Below are 7233 nucleotides of genomic sequence, written 5' to 3' on the forward strand. Positions count from 1 at the left end.
TATATATATATATATATATAAAATAAAAGGTCTACCTGCTGAAACACCCCGTGGTAAATTATTTAGGCGCCAGGTTATTTTAATATTATTATGCAAATAAAATATAATATATTAAAATTAATTTTTGGAATAAATTTAACTTTCCAAAATTCTTTTTTTTTTTCTTCCTGAAATTAAATAAACTTTTCAAAATCTAATTTTATTTTCGAAATTAATTTAGGTTATCAAATATTGTTTTGTTTTTTTCGAAATTAATTGCACATTTCGAAATTATTATTTTTCTTTCGAAATTAATTTCACTTTTCGAAATCCACTTTTTTTTTCGAAGTTAATTTCACATTTCGAAATTCTGATTTTTCTTTCGAAATTAATTTCAGTTTTCGAAATACACTTTTTTTTTCGAAGTTAATTTCACTTTTCGAAATTCTGTTTTTTCTTTCGAAATTAATTTCAGTTTTCGAAGTTCAATTTTTTATTTCGAAAGTAATTTAACATTTCGAAATTTCTTTTTTATTTCCGAAATTAATTTGGCTAGTTCGATTATTTTCATAAGTTTTTATAGATTTCGAAAAAAAAAAAGTATTTCGGTACCGTTTTAATCGAAAATTTTCGAAATTTGCAATTTCGATAATGAACTCTAGAATATGATACAGAATTTTATGCTGATTAAGAATCGTATAAAAACATAGGTCTGAAAATCAACAAAAAGTGCTCTAATTCGCTGTTGAAGTTTAAAAAATTACACTAAAAAACGCTAATATTCGCCATTTTTTCATACTCGGTTATAAATAAAATTCTTTTCAACGATGAATTTAAAAAAGCCTGGTTTCTATCAATAATGTTAAGCAAAACTGTTAAAAAATGCTGAGCGCATCATTTTCTGATTTATCTCTGGCCCAAACCCTAACCCTGTCTCAAATCATGTACTTTTAATCGCGCCAATTTCTATTTGTCAGTCGATGTATGTACATTTAGTTGTGCCAATCCCTATTTGTCAGTCGATGTATGTACATCTAATTGCGCCAATCCCTATTTGTCAGTCGATTTATGTACATTTAAAAAGCAATATTTTAAATTAATTTTTAAAAAATTAATTAAAAATATATAAAATATTAATAAAAACATTTAATTTAATTTAAATATAACTTAATTTTGACGACAATAAAAACCGGGTTGCGTAAAAACTGCAGTAGCGCCAGAGTCTAATCCATAAAATCGTTTTCCATTGAGTCTACCTTTTGTTTTTACACCAAAAAAACAAATAACTTTACGATATATTGATGTTGGATTAGTGCAGATATATCTTTTTTGTATATTACTATCACGCATAACTATTCCTTCATATAAAGGGGTTCCATTTAAAGATTTAATAACATTTAAAATTATAAATGATTCTTCTCCTGAATTTGAAATAAACTTTCTTTTTGCTGAATACCCATTAAATGCTTCTGTATTCCATGCATTACAATCAACTTTTTCACCAAAGTTTAATATTCCTATTCATTCCATTTCATTTAATAGCGAAATAACTTTAAAATCAAGAGTTCAAAACAAACCTTTTTTTATTGGTAAGCAGAAGATAGTATGGCTCAAAATGAGGTTTTTTAGTTTTCAAAAAAGCAGACCAGATAATATAATGATATATTGAGAACATAAAAAGGAGAGCTGCTATATCGACTGGATTAGGTAGAATATGCAAGGGGATGCAACTAAATCAACTGAGGGTTTGGTTTGAGGCAGGTATAAATCGGTAAATTTAGTAGCACTCTTGCATTTCTCACGAAAACAGTATGATATCTGGTCTGCGTTTTTTTTAAAACTCAAAACCTCATTTTGAGCCATACTATTTTTTGCTTACCTTTTTTATTAGAGTAATTATTTTTTGTTTTATATTCAAAACATTTCTCGCTTACAACGATGTATAACACAGAACAGACATATGACAAAAATAATTATTTTAAAATAAAAAATACAAAAATATGAATGTAATGATAAATTATAAATATAAGAGCTTAGTAATGTAATTCTTAAAAATATTTTGATTTTATCTTAAGTTAAGGAGTTTAAATTAATTTTTTTCGGATAGAAATCGCACAATATGTTCTGACGTACCATCAAATATAAAGCATGAAAATAAAATATCCCGAACGGTACAAGAAATATCCTGAACGGATTCACAACTTTAATGTTCTATAATTCAAAGTAAAAATTTGCATTCTTTTGATTTTGACATTCTTTTTTAAATTACATTTGATGATACTTTTTTAAATTACAATTTTTACTTTTTTAAATTACATTTTAAATTACATTTGATTGATACTTTTTTAAGTTACATTTTTTAAATTCTCATTTGATATTGACTTTCTTTTTCAAATTACAACGTAGGCTAATAGTTACAGAAAATAAAACAAAAAAACCAAATTTAAAAAAAATAAAAAACCATTGAGTTAATTTTTTTTTAGTAAACACAACTGAAAAATAAGTGCAAAAAATCGGAATTGCACTTCCACTAATTACTGTTAAATATCAGAAAACAGATCGCCGTGAAATAAAAAAAATCTTTTCGTTTTTTTATGTAATGTTTAATTAAAATTAAGTCCTGATTCCGGTCTTGTAAAAACTTTCAAAGTCTTGGTCATGGTCTTGGGTTGATTTTTTGATGTATTGGTCTTGGTTTTGAAGCATTCAGTCTTGGTCTTGGCTTGAGCCCAAATGTCTTGGTCTTAGTCTCAGTCTTGGCCTTTACTTTCTTGTTTACATCTCTGCTTGTAACCGACTGATTTTACTAAAAAAGTTAATTAGCACAACATAACGGTTAACTAAATAGTAATTTTATCTTGAGAATAAAATCTACAAAAGTAATCCACTTTTATCGTTAAATTTTAACGATAAATGCTAGCGGTTTATTTTTAGTTGTAGTTGTTGCATCATGCTTGATAATTTTACTTTCAATTTTTTTTAAATACTTTTGTTTTAATTTGAAACAAAAATGTTGAAATGATTGAAACAGATGTTGAAATATTTTTGAATTTTGTACCATATTTGCGTCTTCTAAAAAAAAAAAAAAAGAAAAGAACCTCAATTTATAGTTATTTATATTATATTATTATCACAGCCTTGATTGCTTTTTCTCAATTTTCTTTAAATATTACTCCATTCAGAAAACTAAGACTCCAAAAATGCAGAAGATTCTTGTGGTGCTAATAATTTAAGGGCTAATTCTAGAACTAGCCCTTTACTACCCGGTTGGTTACCCAGGGGGCGGGTACCCGTGCGCCCGTGTAACCGTGGACAGCCTTAATCCTTGATATTTTTACTCCAGCATGGTAATATATTTAAATAAAATTAAATAAATTCTTTTTTTTTCAATAAGAATAGCATATCTAGCAAAAAAAAATATTAAGCTAAATAAAAAATTTGAGGTCCTACCGAGATTTGAACTCGGATCGCTGGATTCAAAGTCCAGAGTGCTAACCATTACACCATAGAACCGATATCTGAAAATGTTATTTTAGTAAATTTAAAAAATTTAAAAAACGTTAAAATAAATTAGTTATGGAGGGGTCATATTTTTTAAAAGTTTTTTTTAGGAATAAAATAAGGTTAGGCATCTGATACAGATAAAAAAACTGTGAGAAAATAGTTTTCTTTCTAGTAATGAGTTGTTTAAGTTATTTTAGGAAATTTTAAAAAACATAAAAAAAGTTATAATAAAATAGGTCGCGGAGGGTCGTCATATTTTTTATAAGCTTTTTTAGCAATAAAATAAGATTTGAGCATCTGGGTGCGGATTCACAACTTTTGCGTAACTCTTGCGTAGCTGAGCAAAAGTTACGAAAAACTTACGCAAAATATTTTTTGCGTAACTATTTGGTATTCACAACTTTTTCGCAGCATTTGCGTAAAGTTAAGGTTGCGCGTGAGTTACGCAAAACTTAGGCAAAAACTTACGCAAAAACGTACCCAAAATTTAAGGCAAATATTTTATAACTATTTGTATAAAGGAAGTAGTTAGTATAACAAATTTTTTTTTTTTATTAAGACACACAGGGCAATAAAAGTACAAACTCAAAGATATATTTGTTGAAAAATAATGTCACGTTTCAAATAGGGCGGGGAGAGATTGTTTAAAATGTTACATATACAAAGAAGGGAGTCAAAAAACAGCAAAAAAGTGTTTCTTTGTATTTGAATTGCCCCATATAGCATATACACGCAATTAATTTTAAAAGTAATAGCATATATAGCATAAACATTCTTTCAATCTATTTTGAGTATCTATTAGCAAAATAATCAAAATAATTAATAATTGGATTAAAAATGAAACAAATAGGAGTCGGTTGATTTTTAAATGAGATATCGGTTATTAACAAAATGCTACACATCTATTATTTTAAATATAAATATTACAAGCACTCATTAGGAAATAATTCGGGCATATTTATTCAAATCCAAATGGGTAATATAAATTGTATTATCCTTGGCTTATATAAGATAATTATTCGGCTTCCTGTATGATGTTATCAGTGAATGCCCATTAGTTTTATTCAACCTTAACTCTAAACTTGCAGCGAACCTTATTTGTAAACATTACTGGCTAAATAAACTAGCTAAAATATGCAGAAAACTAGCATTTGAAAGAACTTTTTTTTCTATTTTTAATATAAAAAAACAACAACATGAAATTGATATTTTGAGTCATTTTTTTTAGGCCCATACCGGTCCTATAGTACCAAAAAAGGTCTGGGTTCACCCCTGATCAGATCATACAACTTATCTTGCATTGCTTCAGGAAGTTAAAATAAAGCACTTTAGTTAAGCATAAAATTTCGCGTTCATAATATAATGGAAGTGCTAAACTCAAGTGTTTTTTTTTAACTTCTTGTTTTCATTCTTACTTCATATACCCTAAGGTATAAGAAAACATCATGAAAATAGTTAAATTTTTTTTTCAGTGGTCTTGTTTTATCATATAATTGACTAAAATCAAAAACACTTTTATTTGCAATAGGGAATGACAGTTTCATCAAATAAAGAAATTGCTTCAATAAATTCAAGAAATACATTTGATTGCATTCTAGTATATTTGAAACTATTTATAAACAAAATTTCTATTGTCAGAAATACAAGGAACATTTTGAAAACATAAGCAAAAGTTCAAAAACTTTTCCATAACATACTATGAAAAATACATTGTACTTTTCATAATATGTTATGGAAAATATTTCAGTTGTATTAATTAATAAAAGTTGAGTTTGAATTAAAACCCACTGGTTTTTTGTAAATTTTTTTTCAGTGATATTTCAGATTGAGAATTTATGGTACTATACTTGCACGAATTAAAATATGATTTTTATATTTGATGGATAGCATAAAGTTAACTCTGTGAATCAGGTACATGCAGTATAAAAAAGTTTAACTCTTTGACAGAGCAAGTATTGATTAAATCATAACAACAAGTATTGTAGTAGGTTTTCAAGACACCAAATACAGTATAATCTAATAGCTACAACCAGTGTGAACAATATAATTTCATCTTAAGAGTTGTAATACTATTTTCAACAGCAACAGATAATAATTTTACTGAATTGTGAAAAGCACTATCACTCCATTTGGACTAACTGGTTGATCAAGGAACTTTTTATGGAATTTCTGCTCTTTGCAATAACAAACTACACCAATGAGATTTCATATAGATATACAAAAAAATCTACCAAAACGATTTAAACTATAAAAGAATATGTTTATTATTTGCAAATAACAATATTATTTACCAAGAAATTAGGCTTTAAAAAACAATGCTCTTTTTTTTAATAATTTAAATTATCCGTAGATATTAATAATATCTCCTGATAATTGAAATATTTAAAAACAGAGCATTATTATTCAAAATAATCTTAATATTGTTAATACCTTTGGATAATTGAAATTATCGAAAAATATAGCATCATAATTCAAAGTAAGTTTAATATTTAGGTTATAATACTTTTTTAATTCAATAGCCTGATTACTCAGAGATTTTAGCATTAATGTATTTGGAAATAGTCTTGTTCTCATTTATAAATAGAATAAATAAATGGATATTTGAAAAACTAATAAATTGATTGCATATTTTTGTGAATATTGTATCTATATTAGGACAAATATTTTCTCTCACAAACAGAGAGAGTGAGAGAGTGAGTCTCTCTCTCTCTCTCCTTATGCTAGTTATGCAAGTTAAAGTATATACTTCAATAATATCATTGTATATATTTTTGTATAATATAGTATAGATACAACCATAAGTTAATATAGTATGGATACATCATTATGATGTATCCTTTATCCTTACGATGCATCATTATGATGTATCATCATTATGATGTATCATTATGATATGATGATCATATAGCATTGATGTATGACAATAACTAGTTATTAAGTTAATTTATTTAATAAGTTATTGGCATACTGCAAAACTTTATGATATATCTGTACTATGGTCGCTCTCGTTGTTTTAGCTAGGCTATGAGAGAGTGAACCATCCATTATATAGATTGTGTGTATATTTTTTTAACCTTATATTTAAGGTGAAAACAAGTTTTATAAAACAAGTTTATGTTGTACATCTAAATTTTTGGTAAATATACTGCTATTGTTGTTGTTGTTAAAAAAAAACTATAGTTGTATTATTTAAATAAATAACTTAACGTATAGCAGTATAAAATGAAGATAAAATTATATTTTATCGGCAATAACAAACAAAATCTGAAATCTTTTATAATAATAAAAACGCCATTTTTAAATATTATTAGATGATTTAAAGTTACGCAAAACTTAAGTCAGAAAATAGCAGACGTAACATTTCTTGCGTAAAGTTTGCTTAGCACTTTTTAGGAAAATGTTGTGAATACCGTTTTTTAGACTTTTTGCGTAAGTAAAAACTTACGTAAAAACTAAGGAATTTTGTAAGTTTTTGTTTACGCAAGGTTGGTGAATACCACTTAGCGTAACTTTGAACTTAAGCAAAACTTACGCAAACTTTACGCAAATTTTGGACTTACGAAAGTGTTGTGAATCCGCACCCTGATACAGTTAGAAAACTGTGAAAAAAAGGTTTTTTTCCTGTTAATGATTCGCTTAAGTAACTTTTTAAAAGTTTTAAAACGTAAAAAAAACTTTAGTTGCATTATTAGATAATTGCAATAGATTGATTATGTAATTTTGGTAAGTTCAATTTATTTTAACGCCCAA

The 7233-nt window shown here is 26.5% G+C and overlaps 1 non-coding gene across 1 annotated transcript; it reads right to left on the reverse strand.

Annotated features, from left to right (window-relative positions):
* Positions 1-3420: 3420 nt before the first annotated feature.
* trnaq-uug (transfer RNA glutamine (anticodon UUG)) lies at positions 3421-3492 on the reverse strand. Its single transcript has one exon. It is a non-coding gene; the product is annotated as a tRNA-Gln (tRNA).
* Positions 3493-7233: the final 3741 nt, after the last annotated feature.

Source organism: Hydra vulgaris, chromosome 11 (genome assembly GCF_038396675.1).
Source record: "Hydra vulgaris chromosome 11, alternate assembly HydraT2T_AEP".
In the NCBI taxonomy this organism is placed as follows: domain Eukaryota; kingdom Metazoa; phylum Cnidaria; class Hydrozoa; order Anthoathecata; family Hydridae; genus Hydra; species Hydra vulgaris.